Source organism: Macaca fascicularis, chromosome 7 (genome assembly GCF_037993035.2).
Source record: "Macaca fascicularis isolate 582-1 chromosome 7, T2T-MFA8v1.1".
Classification (NCBI taxonomy): domain Eukaryota; kingdom Metazoa; phylum Chordata; class Mammalia; order Primates; family Cercopithecidae; genus Macaca; species Macaca fascicularis.
In genome coordinates this window covers 103,802,659-103,826,096 of record NC_088381.1, presented here as the reverse complement: position 1 = coordinate 103,826,096, position 23,438 = coordinate 103,802,659, and the positions used below count along the sequence as shown (strand labels likewise).

Below are 23,438 nucleotides of genomic sequence, written 5' to 3'. Positions count from 1 at the left end.
CATCCTGGCTAACACGGTGAAACCCCATCTCTACTAAAAAATACAAAAAACTAGCCGGGCGAGGTGGCAGGCGCCTGTAGTCCCAGCTACTCAGGAGGCTGAGGCAGGAGAATGGCGTAAACCCGGGAGGCGGAGCTTGCAGTGAGCTGAGATCCGGCCACTGCAGTCCAGCCTGGGTGACAGAGTGAGACTCCGTCTCAAAAAAAAAAAAAAAAAAAAAAAAGGTTTGCTTTCTTTCCATAAAATAAATGAAATGGACCCACATGAGCACCATGTGATACTATTATGTCTGAAAGGGAGACAAATGGAAAAGGATAGAATTTTTCATGTAAAACTTTTTAACCAAGAGTTTAAAATCAGACCATTGAAAAATAATGCGGTATGTATTACCATCTCCATTTACATGAGGACACTAAAGCTCAGAGATGGGACCACAGCTACATAATTTACAGGGCCCAGTACAAAATGAAAATGCAGGACCTCTTGTTCAAAAATTACCAAGAGTGTCAAAGCGACAGCAACAGAGTATTAAACTAAGCTCAGAGACCTGTGTGACTGCATAGATTGCACACATATGAAGACACTCCAACTCAGACATTAAATAACTTCTGTAAGATCAAGAGTTAAAAAGTAACTGGAGTTTGAACCCTGTAAGTTTGATTTCAAAATTTAGAACTCTCTTATCCTCAAACAATAAACATCGTTTCTTGAATCAAGCCAAACATAAAGATTATCTCAAGATAACCCATACAATAGTCTAATTACATCATCATTGATCCTCATTTTGCAGACAAGGAAACTGAGACTTACAAAGGTTGAGTAATTGTCTACTGAAGTAGATGGTTGCTATCTTTTGACTATCCAGCATCCACAACTCCTCCCTAATAGCACATCAATTCCCTTTTGAAGAATTACCTTTAGCAGAACATAAGCACCCTAAGGGCAGGATGTTTTCCTGTTCTCAGCTATATCCTCAGTGCTCATAACACAGGTATATAATAGATTATAAGTATTTGCTGACTGAGGTGTGTGTACTGTTTGCCCACCACAGCAAGGGGCCTACAGCCTCACATGCTCTCTCCCTCAGAGGTTCCCTCCCGTCACCTGTGCAGCAAGAGAGGGAGGGCAGCACATGCCCTAAGTTAGCACTCTCCAGAACTTTGATTCTTGAGTCCCATACAGAAAAGTTAGTGCCTGATCATTCAATGGTCTTGACCTGACAAGAAATATAATGGACCAGGCTTTTGTATAGGTTCTGTCTTGATTCCAAGCCTCACTCTCTAGCCTTCTTATTACATGTATGAGCTACTCACTACAATGCATACACATACATATGCAGATGTCAGGTGTCCCAAGCCCACCCTCAGGTTCCATGATTTACTAGAAGAACTGACAGAACTCTGAAGAACTGTTATGTATACTCATGATTATGGTTTATTACAGCAAAAGGATAAAGATCAGAATTAGCAAAGAAGCCAGCTGTGGTGGCTCACACCTGTAATTCCAGCACTTTGGGAGGCTGAGACGGGAGAAATGCTTGAAGCCAGGAGTTCAAGACCAGTCTGGGCAATAAAACAAGATTTTGTCTCTACCAAAAAAAAAAAAAGGTTTTTAATCAGGCATGGTAGCACCTGTAGTCCCAGTTACTTGGGAGGCTGTGGCAGGAGGATAGCCTGAGCCCAGGAGTTCAAGGCTGCAGTGGGCTGTGATTGTGCCACTGCACTCCACCCTGGGCAATGGAGTGAGACACCATTTCTTTAAAAATAATTAAAAGTAAAATAAAATCAGCAAAGGAAAAAGACTCCTAGGGTGGAGTCCAAGAGGAACCAGGAACAAGTCTCTAGTTGTCCTCTCTGAGCAGAGTTGCATGGACAGCACTTAATTCTCCCATCAGTGATGTGCAGCAACACAAGGGAAGCATTGCCAACCATGGAAGCTCACCCAATTCTTGGTGTCTAGGATGTGTCTATTGCCAGCTGGTCAGATAGCTAGGCAGCACCTGTGTGACCACTACTTTGCTACTCAGTGTCCAGCCCCCAGAGATCACACTGATACAACATGACACAAGGCCTCAGGAGTACAAAAACACTCGTCTCAAGCAGGATGTTCCAAGGGCTCAGAGGCTGTCTCCCAGGAACCTGTCAAGCGCCAATCCTCCTAAAGACAGGCCTTTCTTTGGAATGTTCAGGGCTTGAGCAATCTGCACCTGCTGGGTTAACCCTTGACTGCACAACATCCAATAAATCTCCTGGCTTTAATTAACTACAATTTATTTCTGTTGTTTGCAGCCAAAAACCTGTGCAATCACACAGCTAATAATTATAATAAGCAGAAAGTTCAGGTCTTCCTGTTTCTAAAATCTATGTCACGAAAAATTGGTTGTTATGAAACATCATTTAGCAAAGGAATTTATCAAGTGGAAGAAGACTAATGGGCCACAGAAGTTAAGGCAAGACTCAGCAGTTCTCTCAGAAACCATCCTAAGGAAATAGTGAATAAATACACAAACATGGGTTTCAGTATTTATATGTACAAATATATTTATTGCCATATTATTTTTATGGTACAAAATTAGAATCAATTTACACACTCAACACATATGATTGGTTAAATCAGAAGCTGATAAACTTTTTCTGTAAATGCGCAATATAGTAACATAGCTGTACAGCTTTCAGCTTTGAAGGCTATACATCATTGCAGCTTCTCAGCTGCCCGCTGTAGTGCTGAGGCAGCCACAGACAATAAACAAATGAGTGTGGTTGTGTTCCAGTAAAACTTTACCTACATGAACAAGTGAGGATTTGACCTGCAAGCTATAGTTTGCCAACCCTTGGGTTAAATTATAATAAGTATTATTATACACAACAGAATATTTCATTTTTAAAAATTAAGTACATCTATGCCTGCGATATAAAAAAAGCAGATCTATCTGTACAGATGTGAAAAGATGTCTATTGACATGTAACTAAGCAAATAAAACCTGTGGACTCATACCATACATATATTTTTGAGAAAAAAGAGATTTGTATATGCACAGGGAAAAATGTAGAAATGAGACTGTTAATAGTGATTATCTCTGGAAGGCTGAAATTATGTGAAAGTTTTACTTGCTATTTCATACATTTCTGTCCTGTTTGAAGTTTTTATTATAAACATATATATTTACAATCAGACAGAAATTTCTATTTCAGAAAAAATCATTAAGGCTGCAGCCAAGACATATACTTAATCCTCTACTAAATTATTCAAGCTTCTAGTAAATTAGAAATCCTGAATCCAGGACGACTTCTGTTTGAGGTAGCAGCTCTTCCAGCCCAGGCATTAGTGCCATCACTCCTTAAAGTTCCTTCCAAGCCACGGTTCCAGAGAATTTTTCAAAATCCGATTTATTTTTTCTCTTCCCATCACAATGACTATCCTACCAATAATCTTCCCTTAAAGGAAGAGATTTTAACCACCTAAAAAAATATGAGCCCTGATAGAAGAAATGTTATGTTTTGAGTGTGGAGGAATAATCTTTATATACAGCTCTGTCACACTACAGATTCTTGGAATTCCAGTTTTCACATTTCATTTCTAAAATAATACACAAACGCCTGAAGCCACCTTCTTAGAGAGAATTTACAGACAAGCAGCACTAAGAAATCCAGAGCCCTTAGAAGTTAAAAATATAACACCTTCTTGAATTGAATTTATATGCTGCATAAATGTAATTTATATACTATAATACCGAAAATATCCAATGCTAAGTTCCTTAGGATATACAAAAATAGATACAAACACACATAATCTCTTTCTTTCTTTATCACTTCTTTTTTCTTTTTGCATTTTAGATGACTGCTAAGTTTCCTGATATTTATAGAGAAGAATAAAATCAAAAAGACAAGAACCCAAGCCTTCCACAGACCTTGTTTATCTCCAAGGGGTCATTTTGCACCAGAAGCTGTCTTTCATAAAGAAAGACCACTGCTCATAGAAGGTTGGGTTTTGTCTCTCAATCACAGTGTCATGTAATATCAGAGTAATAAACCATGCTCTAGCATTACGTGTATCAGATATTCCTCAGGAAACAAGGATGGTCTTATATCTTTAAGTGCTTTTTTTTTTTTAAGATTGTCCCGAACTTTCTTACATGTTCATCAAAAGATGACAGCTTAGTATCTGTTATTAACATGAGAAAACTGATTTGTAGATAGTTTGCTTAGATCCAATCAAAGCAAGCCTCCCTTTCTGTTAATTGGATAATTAATGGCATTTTTCAAACCAGCATTGATCCAAGTACCTTTTATGCTCATTGGCAGATTGATTATCCATGAAGAAGTTCTGTTATATTTATTATCCATTTGGATGGGAAGGAAGGCCTTGGGGAAGGGACAAAAGGATTAGCTTTGTTTACTCCCCACTCTACCCTTTCAACATTCAGCCTCCTTTGTGAGTTGGCTGTGATTTGAGTCTTAGAAAGGATGAATCTTGACAAAAATCTTTAATAGAATTAAAATCTATTTCAGGCATCAAAAATAGAGTTTGATTATGTCTGTGCATTCATGGTTTCTTGGGGAGAGGGGCACAAAACTCTTGCCTATATTTATCTGCCAAGCCTTTTTTCTATACCCCTGTCTCCCGCCCCCACCTCCCTCTCATATTTCTGTGACTAAAAGACAAAACCATGGGCTGGTTACTGCAACAGTATCATTTATTTGTGTTCTTCAGGCAGCCTGCAACACAGCCAGAAGATAATGGACACCTCATTTATTCAAGCTCTGAATGATCATATTTAATTCCCTGTGACAGCTGTCTTCCCCACATTAGCATTGCAAATAAGTTCGGTTTTGTAATGGCCTTCTATTGAACATGATTCAATTATGTGTGGTCCGTATCGAGGCAGGATGCGGTCTTAGTATCTATAGCAATATTTCTGCAAGCTGCTGCTCTTTACACTGCTCACATTTAAGCTGCCTGTTTACCACAATGCTTTCCTTGAACTATGTTGAACTCCGTACACTTTCAAATAAAATAAAGAGGAATGAATGTAATTTGAAAAAGCAGTTACTGGGTGTATAGATATTATATACCTCCTCCCCTTTACGTATATAATCAACCTGGAAGCACTTGGAAAAAATTGCCAATTGTCCAATTTTACAACCCAGATAATAAAATCATTATGGCCAATTAAATGATTAGACAATGCTAGACACACTGGGGTTCAATGCCTGGTTTTACATATCACTAACAACACACCATCGGGCATTAAGGCAATCAGTCTGAATTCAGTCATTTTCTTGTAATGGAGGTGAGAACCCTGCGCCTGGAAGGAAAGCGGCTTCTTCATGTACTGAAGGAAGATTCTAAAGTAACAAGATCTTAGCAAGGGGTGAAATGCAGCCCTCTATCCTCAAAAACGTACACCTCGCCAATTGGCTCCTGCCTTCAGAAGTTCATCTGCAGATGCAGCCACCACCGGGGTTTCCATGGGGTCCTCCAGCCCTGCTAGCTGTGGAACCCACATGTGATGGAAAGAGGTCGCTGGGTAGGACGGAGGGGCTACTCACCCAGACTCCATAAGACATCATCAGAGACCCTATGTCACAGTGACTCTGAAGCCAGCTGAGCTGGCTGCCCAATGCAACTCGTGGTCTCCAAAGGGACAAAAGCTCTCAGAGTTTTTACATCTGATGTTAGGAAAGAGCACTCATTCCTCAGGCCTCGAGTTTCCAGGCAGAACGACTTACCTAGATAGGACTCCTGGCTTCCTCATTGCTAGGCGTGAGTGACCAGCTGGTAGGGTTGGAAGCAGGAACTTGGCGGCCTTGACTCAGCTCTTTTCCCCTTTGGCTCTCTCTGCCTGTCGAAAGGGCGCATTCTGGTCTGGTGTCTCGGCCGTGTAGAGAGCTTAGTGGGGTAGAGCTGCTAAAGAGGCCAGACATTTGGTAGGTTACATTCAATTCCGGGAAGAGTTAATAACTGTACTTGACTCAAGTCATGTCCTCCAATACAGCCTTTCTCAGTTAAAAAAAAAAAAAAAAAGCTGGTATCATCCATCTATCTGATTCCTGGGTCTGTCTCTCAGTTGGTTGGGAGATGAGGGAAAAGAGAGTTACCTATTGGGCTCAGCCCTTACACCTGCCAGCTCAATCCTTCCCCTGCTGTTTGACATTAGCATAATGTGGGGCAGTGCTTATCAGACTTTAATTGTGCATGCACATCATCTGTTAAAATGCAGATTCTGATTCAGTATGTCTGGGATGGGGCCTGAGATGCTACATTTCTAACAGGTGCCTAGGTAATGTTGCTTTGGTAGCAAGACCATGCTTTGGCAGCAAGAATTTAAAATGTGGTCTCCAGGCCAGGCGCGGTGGCTCACGCCTGTAATCCCAGCACTTTGGGAGGCCGAGGCGGGCGGATCACGAGGTCAGGAGATCAAGACCATCCTGGCTAATACGGTGAAACCCCGTCTCTACTAAAAATACAAAAAATTAGCCGGGCGTGGTGGCGGGCGCCTGTAGTCCCAGCTACTGGGAGGCTGAGGCAGGAGAATGGCGTGAACCCGGGAGGCGGAGCTTGCAGTGAGCAGAGATGGCGCCACCGCACTCCAGCCTGGGAGACAAAGTGAGACTCCTTCTCAAAAAAATAAAATAAAATAAAATAAAAAATAAAATGTGGTCTCCAAAACCGAGAGAATTCAGAGCAGACCCAGCTGCAATAACAAGTGGAGGCAAGGTGTTCTGTATCCTCTTCCTTCCCTTAAGGTGGGGATCTGCACATTTTATTGTGGATTATTATCATCTGGAAAGTTCGCAAACTCAGATTACTGAGACTTCCAAGAATTTTTGCTCAGCAGGCCTGGGGTAGAGCCCAGGGATCTGCATTTTTAAGAAGGCTTCACATGTAATATGTCTTCTAACAGGTTATTCTCATGCAGATGGTCCTAGAACCACGCTCTGACACAGGCTAAGGAGTCAGAAGATTCTTGCCTAGAACTACTCAATAATGCCACGTTGCTCTGTATGGCTCGTTACATGTTGCAAATTTGCCAACCATACATCTGATAAGGGGTTAATATCCAAAGTAACTATACATAATGAATCCAAATAACTCAGTAGCAAGGAAAAAAACAACTTGATCAAAAAATGGGCAAAGGATCTGATTAGACACTTCTCAAAAGAAGACATACAAATGACCAACAGGTCTATGAAAAAATGCTCAACATCACTAATCATTGGGGAAATGCAAATCTAAACCACAATGAGATATTCACCTCACACCTGTTAGAACAGCTATTATTCAAAAGATGAAAGATAACAGTTGTTGGCAAGGATATGGAGAAAAGGGGGCCCTTGTTCACTGTTGGAGGGAATGAAAATCAGTACAGCCATCATAGAAAACAGTTTGGAGGGTCCTCAAAAAGTTAAAAATAGAACCACCATATGATCCAGCAATCCCACTTCTGGGTATTTATCCAAAGGAAATGAAATTAGTTATGTCAAAGAGATAGCTGCACTCCCAGGTTCACTGCAGCATTATTCACAATAGCCAGGATATGGAATCAATCAATCTAGTCCATCAAAGGATGAATGGATAAAGAAAATGTGGCATTTACATACATAGGAATACTATTCAGCCTGATAAGGAAAAAAAAAATCTTGCCATTTGCAACATCATAATGAATCTGGAGCACATGGTAAATGAAATGAGCTAGACATAGCAAGACAAATACTGCATGATGTCACTTACATGTGGAATCTAAAAATGTCAATGTCATAGGAACACAGAGTAGAATGGTGGTTGCGAGGGGCTGGGATGGTGGGGGTGGGGGAGAGATGTTGGTTAAAGGGTACAAAGTTTTAGTTAAATCTGATGAATACGGTTTGGAGATCTCTTGTACAGTATGGTGACTGCAGTTAATAATAATATATATTTTAAAATTAAGAATGTTTAAAATTAAGATTTTAAATGCTCTTACCACAAAAAAATGTTAAGTATGTGTTAATTAACTTGATTTAATCATTTCACAACATATACATATATGAAAACATCACACTGTATACAATAAATGTATATCATTTTATGTCATTTATACCTTAATGGAGCTGGGGGAATCTTTTTTAAAAAAGAAAATTCTCTGTTATATTTAAGTCTGCAAACTAGACGTTACTGAAAGACTTCTCATAATACTTTGCCCAAACTGTCATTTATGCTCTCCAATGGCACCAGACAAAACTGTAGCCATAAGATTGCCCTTTCTTTCCTATGAGCTAGGGAAGCTTATTAGAGGGGCAAGGACACTGATATCTTGAAAAAAGGTCGCATTTTAACACACTAAGAATTACAGAGACAGAAGCAACATACAGCAAAAAGTGAGAATGTGAGCCTCTTTAACCACAGAGCATGAGTAAATAAGTAAATAGTATATAAACATTAAAATTTTACCATCTGGCTGTTCATAGCTCACTATATGCTGTATTCACAAGGAAATTTCTCATCCTAAAACACCAAGTCTATCAGAATAGATGAAATAGCTCTCTCTGGTAACTTGTGGACTTGGGGGATCCTTTGAAGGACGCCTCCCTATTCTATCCTAACTCCTATTTCCTGTATTTATTTTCTGCAGTCATTTTCTTAGGCATATAAAATAAATCATTCTACTTGGCTTCTCCAGACATCTACTGATAAGTCTACTCTAACTTGTTCAGTTTCTCACAGCTACACCACAATTCCTAGCAGAATCTTTAACTTTTCCAAATTTTTCTTTCTTTTTATTCTTCTTGTGACTCTCCGGTTGTACTCTAGGTATTCTAATCATACCCTCTCTCTTGTTAGCTCCAATGATATCCCATGTCTCAAACCATCCTGTATTTTTTTATTTTTTATTTTATTTATTTTCTTCTTTTTGGAGACAGAGTCTCACTCTGTCACCCAGGCTGGTGCAATCTCAGCTCACAGCAACCTCTGCCTCCCAGGTTCGAGCGATTCTCCTGACTCACCCTCCTGAGTAGCTGGGACTACAGGCAAACGCCACCACACCCAACTAATTTTTGTATTTTTTGTAGAGATGGGGTTTCACCATGTTGGCCAGGCTGATCTCAAACTCCTGACCTCAAGTGATCTGGCCACCTCAGCCTCCCGAAGTGCTGGGATAACTGGAGTGAGAAACCACACCTGACCCATTTTTTTCTTTCATCTGAGAGTTTCCTGCATCCCAGGATGGCATCATCCCAATGCCTGAAGTAATACATAAATTTAGTCTCTCCTTTCTCAAAAGGAAAAACACTTACTTTTTTCTTTTTTTTTTTTTTTTTTTTTTTTTTTTTTGAGACTGAGTCTTACTTTATCACCCAGGCTGGAGTGCAGTGGGATGATCTCAGCTCACTGAAACCTCTGCCTCCTGGGTTCAAGCGCTTCTCCTGCCTCAGACTCCTATGTAGCTGGGATTACAGGTGCACACCACCACACCCCGCTAATTTTTGTATTTTCAGTAGAGATGGGGTTTCATCACGTTGGCCAGGCTGGTCTCAAACTCCTGACCTCAGGTGATCTGCCCGCCTCGGCCTCCCAAAGTGCTGGGATTACAGGCATGAGCCACCACGCCCAGCCAGGAAAAACACTTCTTGAAAGGAAAATAAACATAGTCCCAAGGTGAACTCCTACAGGATAAATCCAAAGTATTTCTGCCATGTGTTTTACCATAGTATCTTAGTTCAATTGTGCTGCTATAACAAAATATCTGAGACTGGGTAATTTATAAACAGCATAAATTTATTCCTTACAGTTCTGGAGGCTGGCAAGTCCAACATCGAGGCACCAGCAGATTCAGTGTCCGGTAAGGGCTGCTCTCTGCTTCCAAGATGGTGCCTATCGCTGTGTCTTCAAAGGCAGTAGGCAGAAGGGCAAGAGGGCAAAAAAGAGGCCAAATTCCCTCCCTCAAGCCCTTTAAAAGGGTACTAATCCCATTCATGAGGGCATACCTCTCATGATTAATCACCTCCTAAAGGCCCCATCTTTTATACTATCACCTTGGTAATTAGGTTTCAACATGTGAATTTGGGAGGAACACATAATTCAGACCATAGCATACAGGAAGGGTGAGATATGCATATCTCTTTGACAGCCATGTTCTCCAATATGGCCAGAGTCCAGTTGCCCATAGCCCCCAATCTCCACCCCATCTCATTGCATTAAGCTGTTAGTCAATTTAGAGACTGAAGTTAAAGCCAGGTGCAGTGGCTCTCACCGATAATCCCAGCACTTTGGGAGGCTGAGGCAGGTGAATCACCAGAGGTCAGGAGTTCAAGACCAGCCTGGCCAACATGACAAAACCCCGTCTCTACTAAAAATACAAAAATTACTCAGGCATGGTAGTGCATGCCCAGCTACTTGGGAGCCTGAGGCATGAGAATTGGTTGAACCTGGGAGGCGGAGGTTGCAGTGAGCCGAGATTGTGCCACTGTACTTCAGCCTGAGCAAGACACCATCAAAAAAAAAAAAAAAAAGAAGAAAGAAAAAGAAAGAGAGAGAGAGAGAGAGAGAAAGAAAGAAAGAAAAAGAAAGAAAGAAAGAAAGAAAGAAAGAAAGAAAGAAAGAAAGAAAGAAAGAAAGAAAGAAAGAAAGAAAGAAAGAAAGAAGCTGAAGATAAATATGGTCATTCCTTTACTTGAGTGTCACTTAATAAAGGCATTCCTTTTGTTGATTACATTAGCAAACAGAAAACACAATAGGATAATGGGAGTTTGTTGAGTAAAAATGCAGAAGTCATCACAGAGAACATTCTAAAATTCTGCATTGCATACCACTCAACCTGTAAATCCAAAGGCATTTTGATTTTACCTCCCACCCATTACACCCCAGCTTACCCTTCCTGCACCTCACTGCAGCAGACCTTGGCATCTTTACCTCATGTCCCAATCCTCTCACTTCTTTACACTTTCCCAAGATACCTGAACTCAATAAATTGCATGCTCCCTGATTTGCAATTACCCTTGACTATGGCTTCTTCTGCCCTGGAAGTGACGATGACTGGAGTCTTTTCCAGACCCATCTCCTGCCTTTGCACTTCCATCACTGCGCATTCCTCCTCCAGGTCCCCTGCTCTGCCTTTCACATTCCTCTCCCAGTGATTGGGAGGTGGGCCACGGAGCTGAACCTCCTTTTCCCACACAATAACACACAGAAGCTGTCTTAGCAACAGGGCCTGGCATGAGCACAAGTCCTCATTTCAGAACCTACCTCTGAGGCCAGAGGAGTCCCTGGCAGGAGTCACTGTACCATGCCCATGAGTCTCTGGGCAGCCCCAAACCACTTCAGAATACTCCAAGCCAATCTTCCAGGCACTTCTCAGGAGGCTGGCTCCACTTCAGCAAAGTGCCCTGCACTGAAAGACAAATTTTCCATTGGTAACTAGTGCAGTTAATGAGAGCGCTGGACACTCTGGCACTAAGGAAATTAGCCAGAATTTAATTCTGCCAACAAATTGCCTTGGGCTTGATGTCTCACCACGAGCATCCCTCGGGCCTGTTTTAAATTGTGGGTGTGTTTTTAAGTCTTCAAAAAATCAGACTATATTGGCTCCAGGATTGTAATAAAATGTCCTTGCCATATAAAGCAGAATCTGTTCAGCACTAAGTATCTTCTGTGTAACAATTTGCCACACCCCAAGACATGCACATTTGCCATGGGTGTAAGACCAGCCAGAGACACACAGTGGCAATGTGTGCCACATGTTCAATTTCGTCCTTGGCCTCTCTCCATTTTTATTTCCTTAACCATCATCTCATGAGAGTACCTGTTAATGCAGTGAATGTGATTTGTTTGACTTAAAATCAGGTACATTTTCCACAGGTTAACAAATTGTTTGTAGTCATCACTTGGAAATTTCCTTTACTTTTAATAATTCTTTTCTGATTATGTAAATTTTATCCAATCCTCAAATATATAGTGCCGACAGTGTAACAACTAGAAATAAATGAATACATTGCATACACATTTTTTTATTTTGAGGAAAACAAGAGGGTTCAATTATTTTAGACCTCTAATTTTGGATCATTATCTTCCCCTGGAAAATAACGTGACATCCAGCACTTTAAGTTCATCAAGAGGCCTCAGTTACCACCCTCATCTGAGAAGCATCATGCTCTTTATTTTGAAGAACCTACTCCCATCTGCCCACACATGAGAAGTACCTGCATCCGGGAAAACAGTAAATGCAAGAAAGTCAATAACAAATGAAATTAAAATCTCAGCATTACTTCCAATTACTTTTTCCACACCTAGATACATGCAAATGCATCTCTGTGTATCTGTATGTAGACACATTACTTATTTGTTTTATAAGTTTGGGAATCATACTATATGTATTATTTTATAACTTGCTTTTTCCATTTAACAACATCTATGAGGACTTTTTTCATGCATGCTTATTTTTTATGTTTGCCTATAACTAGAAAATAGATTTAATAAACAGTTTTTTCCCCAAAGCAAAATCAATATACTACCTTAGCCAGAAATATATGACAAACCTAAAGCAGATGATTGTTCCATTAACTAAATTTTAATTTTTTTCTTTCTATTTAATAAATGATTAGATAATCAAGTTTGTTTTTTCTGTTAAAAAGAAACAGTGTTCAGAACAAGGTTATTCTCCCAAGAAGTCCTGGTTATGTTATTCCTGAAATTAAGAAAAAAAGGTTAAAAATTTTATATAAAGGTATTGAATGAATTTATATAAAAAATATTATATAATTAAATATCTAGTAATTCATGCATTATGCCATATTATGTGAATATAAATCTTTCTATGAAACTTGTGACATTTAATAATGCTTCTAAAATCATCCCCTGCCTGTATACAACATGATATTCCAACATGAAAATATTTTTCAGAAATGGTTACATACAGCGGGTACAAAGTGGAGCACTTTAACTCTGTAGACTTAGAGTCAGAAGTTACAGAGAGGTCAAAAATTATGTGTCCCTGTTCGCTTATTTTTTTTAAGTCGGACAAACAATTCAGCACTGTTGGAGAAACCCCCAAATCCATCCCAACATGGATGAAAAAATCCATTGTCTCTGTAAAAGAAATCCTTTTCTTGAAACAGCTGCCAAAAGAAGCCACCAGCTGGCCTGATGGTTTGGCCAACAAAGCCGGCTAATGTGGAGATGATTATCAGATGGCAATGTCCCAGGGACCTGGGTATCGCCAGCCAGAGCCTGCTGAATAGGTGACAAGCACCTTGAGTCCCCCAGGCCAAGTCCCCACCTTTCCAGGCTGTCTGGCATACAACACACACAACTGTTGGCAGTCAGCTCTGGTTATGGCCCTTTCCAAATAATTTTCCCACATGTGAATTCTGAACAGAGGCTTGAGTTAGTGAAGCAAAAGCCGGACACTCTATGGTACACAGTCTCCTTCTCTCGAAGCAACCAGGGGAACACATGGGCTTCAGTCCCGGGTCCAGGGTGCAGCTTCTACCAAAGGACAGAGAAATGATCATGCCATTTTACTGCCTCAAATATTATGTGCTGGTTCAGGATATGATGCCATTGTCCAGATTTTACTCTGAGGAAATTCTTTACCAAACTGTATCTAATATAGGATGTTCCTCATCAAAAACTACAACTTCCTACCAGACCAGAGTGATTCTCCAATTTGACCACCTTGTGCCCAGGAACAAAGCAAAGAGACTTAAAGCAGTCGAGATGTTCACTCTACACACAGCCCTGTCCCACATCTACTCACCATTTTCCCTTCCTGATTCACACAGCGTCTCCTCAAACTAGTGCAGGAAATGGCCCCTTCTCTCTCAGAACAAGACCTTATCTCCCACTTCACAAAGAAGATATGAGCTCCCTCAAGCCTAGTCACACTCATGCATACACACTCACACAGGCATGCGCACACACACACATCATACACTGACCACCTCCACACACATCTTTATCGCTTCCCCCTATCTCAGAGAAAACGTCCTCTCCCCTCATGCCATGCTTATTATTATTTTTTTTTTTTTTTTTGAGATGGAGTCTCACTCTGTCACCCAGGCTGGAGTGCAGTGGCACGATCAGCCCTCTGCCTCCGGCTTCAAGCGATTCTCCTGCCTCAGCCTCCAGAGTACCTGAGACTACAGGTGTGCACCACCATACACTGGTAATTTTTGTATTTTTAGTAGAGATGGGGTTTCACTAGGTTGCCCAGGCTGGTCTTGAACTCCTGGCCTCAAGGGATTCACTCACCTCAGCCTCCCAAAGTGCTGGGATTACAGGTGTGAGCCACCACACCTGGCCTAGACCATGCTTTTGTTCTTCCCCTACTTCAGGATCCCATCAAACACTTCCTTAACCTTAATCTTTTCCATTCTACTGGCTCCTTTCTCACTGCCCACCAATATATTCAGGTTCCTGACCCCCAGGCGACTTTCAGCCACCAGTTTGTTTCCTTCCCTTTACTGCCAAGCTTCCTGGGAAAAAACCTTACATCAGCACTCCATCCTTAACACCAGCCCTCTATCCTTAATCTTTTTATTCAAACCACTCAAGTTAAATCCTGCTTCCTGTCAGAGCCCTAAAGGTACACATTCTAAATCTCACTTTTCTCATCCTTAAAACCAGGATAACGATACACCATTACTTAGGATGAGGGCTAAGCCATTGTAACAAGGAGACCCCACATTAGAGTGGCTTACGACAGAGGTTTATGCTATTCTTGCTGTAACATTCCTAAAATGAGAGGAACAGTCATCGGGGAAGCCATGCTCCATGTGATCACTCAGAGAACCAGGATTTTTCTATGCTGTTGTTTCATCAGATTTTAATGTGCAGTGAATCATCCAGCTCTTGTTAAAAAAAATGCAGGTTCTGATTTAAGGTCTGGGATAGGGCTTGAGAGGCTGCCTTTTTAAAATTTATTTATTTATTTATTTATTTATTTATTTTTAGAGATGGAGTCTTGCTCTGTCACCCAGGCTGGAGTGCAGTGGTGCTATCTCAGCTCACTACAACTTCCACCTCCCGGGTTCAAGTGATTCTCCCGCCTCAGCCTCCTGAGTAGCTGGGACTACAGGCATGCACCACCACACCTGGCTAAATTTTGTGTGTTTTGGTAGAGACAGGATTTTGCCATGTTGACCAGGCTTGTCTTGAACTCCTGACCTTAAGCAATCCACCCACCTCGGCCTCCCAAAGTGCTCAATTTACAGGCATGAGCCACCATGCCCGGCAAGAGTCTGCATTTCTAACAAGTTTCCAGGTGATGCCTGGCTGCAGGGATATGAAGCGTACTCTGAGTAGGAGGAGCCTAGGGTGCTGCCCTTTCCTGTTTGATCAAAACTGGGTCATAGGCACCTCTGTATTCCAGCTCTCTAGAAGGGAAAGAGGGCATATGGATGAGTGCATGCTCAGGGTCCCAAGGCCCAGATTTGGGAGGCCCCATCTGCTCACATGCCACTGGCAAGCATGAGTCATATGGCCACACCTAGAGGCAAACAAGAGTGGGGACTTAGACATTATTTTTATCTATGGTGGTATTTTCTGGGAGGCACTGAGAACAAAGAGCAGATATATTTGAGTGTGGAACACTCGCCAAAACCAAGACAATTATTGGAATATCGTCAGCCATTCCAACTGCTACGGAGTGAAATGGTGTAGAATGGTGATGGCTGGAGCTGACAGTGGTTGGACAGCAGGGTAGAAAAGTGAAGGTGTGGCTTGAAGCACTGCACTATGACCCTAGGAAGGCAAGTACATCTCTAATAGAAATGACAGCCTGGGACACCACACATTCAGAAGTAGATATTGGAGTCATTTGCCCTTGCTGGTCTATTGTTGGCTCTCATGGAGGTCCAAATGTTCCTGTATAATTCTGGATATTGCTCAAGATGCAGGACCCCTGCAAGACTTGGTCCCATGCTGCCCAAGCTGAAGGCAACCAGAGTATCGCTATGGCATTTCCCTAAATGTTAGCTGTACAAAAGTGCATATTCTACAGCAAGACTTTCTAAGTTTAAATCCCAGTTCTGCCACTTCCTGTGTGACCTTAGGCAACTTACCTCATCTCTCTGTGCCTCAGTTTTGTCACCTGTAAAATGAGGATAGCTATATTACTCATGTCATGAGATAATTTGAAGATTGAGAGTAGTGATGTATTTTAGAAGCTTATACAATGCCTGATACACAGTAATTCTTTAAATATCATGCTATGTTTTATCTCGACTTTATTTTCTTAAACTGCTGTAACCATGCAGTGGGTTCTCCTTGTTTGCTGCCTAGACAGAACTGATTTATCAAGACAGGAGAACTGCAATAGCAAAACAGTTTAGGCCATGCACGGTGGCTCACACCTGTAATCCCAGTACTTTGGAAGGCTGAGGCGGGTGGATCACTTGAGGTCAAAAGTTCGAGACCAGCCTGGCCAACATGGTGAAACCCCATCTCTACTAAAAATACAAAAATTAACTGGGTGTGGTGGCTGGCAGGCACCTGTAATCCCAGCTACTCGGGAGGCTGAGGCAGGAGAATCGCTTGAACCTGGGAGATGGAGCGAGACTCCAGCCCGGTTGACACAGTGAGACTCTGTCTCAAAAAAAGAAAGAAAGAGTTTAATTCACGCAGAGTCAGCTGTAAGGGAGAATAGAGTTTTATTATTACACAAATCAGTTTCCCCAAGAACTCAGGGATTGGGGTTTTTAAGGATAATTTGGTGGGTAGGGGGGTTGGAAAGTGGGGAGTGCTGATTGGTCATGTCGGAGATGAAATTATAGGGAGCAAAAGCTGTCCTCTTGTGCTGAGTCAGTTCCTGAGTGGGGGACATAAGACCACATGAGCCAATTTATCCATCTGAGTGGTGCCAGCTGATCCATTGAGTACAGGGCCTGCAAAATATCTCAAGCCCTAATCTTAGGTTTTACAACAGTGATGTTTTCCCAGGGGCAATTTGGGGAGGTTCAGAATCTTGCAGCCTCCAGCTGCATGACTCCTAAACAATAATTTCAAATGTTGTGGCTAATTTGTTAATCTCGCAAAGGCAGTCTAGTCCCTAGGCAGGAAGGGGATTTGTTAGGGGAAAGGGCTGTTATTGTCAGCCGTAACTTTGTTTCAAGGTTAAACTATAAACTAAGTTCCTCCAAAAGTTAATTGGCCTACACCCAGGAATAAACAAGGACAGCCTGAAGGTCAGAAGCAAGATGGAGTTGGTTAAGTCAGATCTCTTTCACTGTAATAATGTTCTCACTTATAATTTTTGCAAAGGTGATTTCACTTCTGACTTCCTCAGACCGGTCCAAAATTCATTTCTCACCATTCTAGCTCCTTTTTCCCTCGGTCGCCCTAAGTTGAAGAACAAGGCAGCTCAGGTTCTGTGATGATCCTGGCAACCTCACATAGCCAAGTGTGGAAGAAACCCACCTCGAATTACACTGGAGCACAGGACACAAGAACAACTTCTCATGAATTGCTCTTATGGTCAACCCTAAAAGAGTAGAAAGAAAGCAGCACGATCACCCTGGAAACTCCTTAGGATCCAGATGCATTCCTAATAGTTCATGCCGAAGTTAAATCATCTCACTGCTCCCTTCCGCTGAAGACCTTTTGTGCTGTTGGGTTAAAATTCCAAGGGCAATGCTGAAGAGAAAAATAATTGCCAAAGGATTCCAATAAACATAAAAGGTTGAGTTTGATTGGACTATGGAGAAGTCCTAGCTATGGAGAATGCCAAGGAGATAGAGCAGGACTGTGCTTTGGGGACAATGGAGAGTACAGGGCTGATTGCTTATGGAAGCATTCTACATCTTATTTTAGCATCTTCTGACAAAGCCATCTCTTTATCCCTCTCATGCTTCTTCCGTAAACCACTGCCATTCCCAGAAGCATGCTACCACCCAAAACTGGAGCCCCTGACAATCAAAGCAACTGGAAGTGGCCATAGAAAGCTCTACGTGATGGAGTGAGAGCAGATGTCCATTCATTAAGGAACTTTCTCCATTACGAAGGGGAGCCCTGTAAGAGGATATGGATTGAATGGTTCCATCCAATCGCTTCATTTTACAGATTAATTTTTTAATCTAGACAACAAATATTTACAAATTCCTACTGTGTGCTGGGCACTGAGAGACGAGGAACTAATCTAGAAAATTTCAAGTCACATAGTTTTGAATGCTAGACCAGAGCCCATGTCTTTTGATCCCTGGCAAAGCATTCTCCATCTACATCCCGCTCCTCCTAAGGGTCCGCTGTGCTCTGAGAACATGGGTTAATGTCTGCCACAGCTTTCCATTCTCAGGCAGGGAAATTTCTGCACAAGCAAAACCACAAACAAATTTACAGAGAAGTTCCTCTTTCCTCAGGGCCTAGTGAGGCAACCGAGAGGCTGACAGAAGCAAAACCACATTTGTTGAGCGCTACCTATGTGCCAGGGCCTCTTCTAAATACTTTACCCACACTGTCCCATTTAATCCTCACAACCCCCTCACAGATGGGTACTATTGTAGCCCCATGTTACAGATGAACAAAAGTTTACAGAGGTGAAGAAGGAAAAAAAATCTTGCTCAGGATCTCATAGCTAATGAGCAGAGTTTCATGCCTTAAACTCAGCTTTTCCCAGCAACAAAGCCAGAATTGTTTTCCACAGTTCACTGCTCAGTAATTTAATGAAATAAACAACGGATTGTTTCTGAGATCACAAGAGCTTTGGCATATAGGAGTCACATGGGATTGTTAAATACTCTGTAACTACAATACCATCAGATGGGGGTGATTTGTTCTTATGGTTTGTGGACTCCCTTTGGCTCTGTCCACCAAATCACTTTTTGTGGTTTTGCAAAATAGGAAACAAAAGTGACAATATTTTAAATCAAACAGGATCTATGTATTAGTTATACTGTGCCTATATCTCTATGTAAATGTTAAGTGGTTTTCACTAATTCCCAGAGCCACCTTATATACCAGTTTCTCTCTAAAGTGGAGAAACCACATTTGAAGCAAATCAGGCACGAGCGAGCAGCATAATAGAGAACTCCACCACAAGGGGGTTTCTCGTGTGTCTGTAATGTTCCACTAATTAAACTTTGGAAGCATTAAAGACTGTCTTCAATGTGTATACATACCCACAGTGCAGCCTGACAGAAAAAAAAAAATCCATTCCAATGAGTCATGCACCAACAGTAGTGAACAAATGGATTTGAATTGTTAGGGTCCATAATTATGTGAAATATAGTTTTCTCTCTATGAAAAAGATTAGTTGTTCAGACATGCAGCTCATGAACCCAACTTTATGCAACATATATGGGTTTTTTTTTTCTTGCAATACATCAAGTAACTAAGCACACATGCCAGTGACTGACTGTGATGGTTTTATCAGGGAGCCCCAGAAGCTAAAGGGGCAAACTTTTTGGCAATGTGCTACAGGAAGTAAGAAGAGGAGACTTGTTTCTAAAAATAAAAGAAAGAAACACAGTGAAAACATGAATGAAAAACTTTCAAATCAATGCTACAGATTTGCTTTCCCACATCTGGATGTACCTTCAAACAAATCTCATTACCAAATAAAAACTAAATAAATTAAAACAAGTCATCTCTATGATGTTTCACCAGCTATGATTGTTCTGCTCCATTCAAAGATGCATAAAATACTTTTAAGATACAGGCCTAAAATGAATAAATAAGTAAATAAAAAGATACACGCCTAACCATGCCTTAGTGTAGTAAATCCAGTATGGTGCCAGCTTCACACCCATTCATTTAATTAAAGAGCCTACTCTGCAATCAAACCAATCCTGTGACTTAGCATGGGCAAATAAAAAGTGATTTAAGGTAAATATAAGAACCACGGAGCCTGTCATTCAATTTAAGCTCCGTGGATCCCACCTTGCTCATCAATTTAAAAAGAATAAGAACTTCAACCTGTAAGAGTTTTGCAAAGCAAAAATGATAATACCCATTAAAAGCACTTTTAACTGGGGAAAAACTATTCTGTTTAATATAGTGCAGGGCTTGACAACCACCAAAAATTAGAGTGTCCAGGCCATGCCCAAGCGTCACAGCTTCTCTAAAAAGAGTATGTTTCAAACTCCACCTTTCCAGCCTCTTCCTTGGTCCTACAGTGGTCAAGTGACTTCTGAGCCAGTTGTCTTACCACTCCAAAGATGAGGTTCTTCAGCAAAACTCCTACCTCACAAGGGAAAAAAATATATATTGGAAAACTGGAGTTGATCAAATAAGCCACATCAGAAAGGACTAAAGTGCTGATGACTGAATAAGAGCTAGGAGCTCATTGAACATAAATATAGGCTGGAGAATTTACAGAGATTCTTCAGAGACTGGAGACAGATATCCAAATCGTCTTCCTGTACCTGGCACTCAAGCTTACTATTGCCCCTAGCCATCAGAAAGCTTTGCACTGACTGTGAGGACAGGCTACCATCCCTGCAACTGGTTAGTCAACGTGTCTCTTCCTCACACACGGACCATGTGCTCATGAGAGCAGGGGCTGTATGTGCCTGTTTCATTCATACTTCTGGCAACATGCTTGGTATATGATTTGCACTTATAAATGTTTGCTGAATACATAAATTAACTACTTCATGCATGGGTTCATGCATCGCTATATAGAAAACCGTGACCTCAAGATACAGATACTTGGCTGGGCATGATGGCTCATGCCTGTAATCCTAGCACTTTGGGAGTCCAAAGCGGGAGGATTGCTTAAGTCAAGGAGTTTCTAGACTAGCCTGGGCAACATAGCACGAACTTGTCTTTACAAAAAAAAAAAATATATATATATATATATATATATATATGCGTGTGTGTGTGTGCGTGTGTGTGTGTGTGCGTGTGTGTGTGTACATATATACACATGTGTGTATGTATATGTATTTAATTAAATGTGTGTGTATGTATACACACACACACACGCGCGCACGCACACACACACACTCACAGATATTGGATATCTTAATTTCCACTTCCCAAATATATCGAGTTTTCCTTATTAAGTCAAAAAATACAAACAACTACATAATAAGAAAGTATAACAGCATTCTGCCCTCTTTTCTATTTCATTTTAGTTGGTTTTCATGAAATCTGTGTTTGTGAGAACACTATTAATGTGTTTGATGCATAAAGATTTTTTTTTCTTAGTTTAGTAAAATGGGAGAGGCTTCTATCTCCTCAAGTCCAAAGGAAATAGCCTTTCACCTGTGGTTTTAACTTCTGAATTATACAGTCACACATGAACATGAGTCTATTTCAAAAGCCATATTACAATGAAATAGAATGAAAGCTACCCAAAACATGTATCTAAAAAGAGCTAGATAAATCACGCTTGCTGATATTCATATATTTAACAAATTGTTATAATATTTTATAAATCATCTGCTTTCAAATCTAATTGTTTTTCTTCTTAACAAACAATATTCTTTTCTAGAATGAAATTCTAAACAAGTGAGTCCACTGCTTAAACTATGTGAGTGACTCTGCATTGACCTTTATGGCAGGTCTTACTCTGACCCTTGTTTACCTCCCCACTTGCATGCCCCACCATTCCTCCATAGATTCTGTGCCCCAACTAGACCGGACTATATTTAGCTCTACAAACATGTCAGGCCACTCTCTGTCTCCCCTGAGTGTTCATGTGTGCTGGCCACTGCCTCGACCTTCCTCTATCTCCTCAATCCTTCTGCCTTGGTAACACCAATTTGTCTTTCAGATCTTAGCGGAGACGTCCAGAAAGCCTTTTCTGAGCACCACCACTCTTCCGCAACATGAAGTTAGGAGTCTTCTCTGTGCCCCTTCAAATACCCAGATCATACCTCTGTGCTACCATATCCTTACCAAGTGATTGCTTATCACCTGTGTGTATTCCTAGATAGTAGCTACTCCATGAGTATTATTGAATGTATGCATGCATGCTAAAAGAGGTAAGATAGATGACAAAGTGGTCCTTTCTTGCTAAGAGTTTATGTTTTGTACCTCAGTCATGTGCATGAGTAAGAAAATCACCTTACATCATGGCCTCTCCCCATAACAATCTTTATAGTCCTTTAAACAACTTTACGTAATAATGATAGGAAGATCCTAGAAGGATTTGCCTTAACCTCATACTAATAGTCATCATCCAGTAATTGTTATCCTAAAATTACTTTTTTAATTTTTTTTTTTTCTTTTTTTTGAGACGGCGTCTCGCTCTGTCTCCCAGGCTAGAGTGCAGTGGCAAGATCTTGGCTCACCGCAACCTCTGCCACCCGGGTTCAAGTGATTCTCCTGCCTCAGTCTCCCAAGTAGCTGGGATTACAGGCATGCACCACCATGCCTGGCTAATCTTGTATTTTTAGTAGAGATGGGGTTTCACCATGTTGATCAGGCTGGTCTTGAACATCTGACCTCAAGTGATCCACCCGCCTCAGCCTCCCAAAGTGCTGGGATTACAGGTGTGAGCCACTGAGCGGGCCTAATTTTGTCTGTAAATTAAAAATATAGACAGGGTCTCACTATGTTGCCCAAGCTAGTTTCTTAACTCCTGGGCTCAAGTAATCCTTCTGCCTCAGCCTCCCAAAGTGCTGGGATTACAGGCATGAGCCACCACACCCAGTCTGTTGTACTAAAATTCCTTTTAAAAACTAATTTTTAGAATGTTTCCATTGCTGGCCAGGCACAGTGGCTCACATCTGTTAATCTCAGCACTTGGGAGGCTGAGGCGGGCAGATCGCTTGAGCCCAGGAGTTTGAGACCAGCTTCGGCAACCTGGTGAAACCCTGTCTCTGCAAAAAAATACAAAAAATCAGCCAGGCATGGTGGCACACGCCTGTAGTCCCAGCTACTCGAGAGGCTAAAGTGGGAGAATTGCTTGAGCCAAAGAAGTCAAGGCTGCAGTGAGCTGAGATGGTGCCACTGCATTCCAGCCTAGGTGACAGAGTGAGACCCCACTTCAACAAAAAAAAAAAAAAGAAAGAAAGAAAAAGAAAGAAAGAAAAGTCTCCACTGCTTATGTGAAAATTATAGATACTTCATCATATACAGATATCACATGATTAAATGAAACTATAAAAAGGGGCCTTAATTTTCACATTGTTTTAAATGTGCAGTTTACCTGCTTTTTTTTTTTAATCTCTGCACATGACATCAGTAAATGTCCAATGATGGTAGTGATCATGATGATAACAGTAATAGAAATAAATAATATAAAGAATGACATATCATTAAAAGCTCCAAGTTGCCCTCTAAAGGCTTGGAACATGTTTCATGTGAGGCTCGTTTTCAAAGCTGGACGCCATCGTGAAAGAAATTCCCAGTTTTAAAAAGAAAACCAATTCTGAAAGATGTTGTTGACATTTGTGACCCCATGGAAATTATTTCAATCTGTGGGCAATTTGTTTTCAGTCTTTGTGTACAGCACAGAAAATTCAGTCAGCTCTCTATCACACAACACCTATCTCTGCATTCACTCTCTTTTCTTGGCTCAT

General features: G+C 41.2%; 1 long non-coding RNA gene across 2 annotated transcripts in view; it reads right to left on the bottom strand.

The window, feature by feature from the left end:
- Positions 1-11,109, bottom strand: part of LOC135971959 (uncharacterized) — a 173,194-nt gene extending 162,085 nt beyond the window's left edge. For both annotated transcript variants that reach the window (XR_010588403.1, XR_012415707.1), the window contains exons 1-2: positions 10,848-11,109; positions 5,730-5,907 (exon numbers count right to left, since the gene is read on the bottom strand). This is a non-coding gene — a long non-coding RNA (uncharacterized lncRNA). The remainder of the gene's footprint in view (positions 1-5,729; positions 5,908-10,847) is intronic.
- Positions 11,110-23,438: the final 12,329 nt, after the last annotated feature.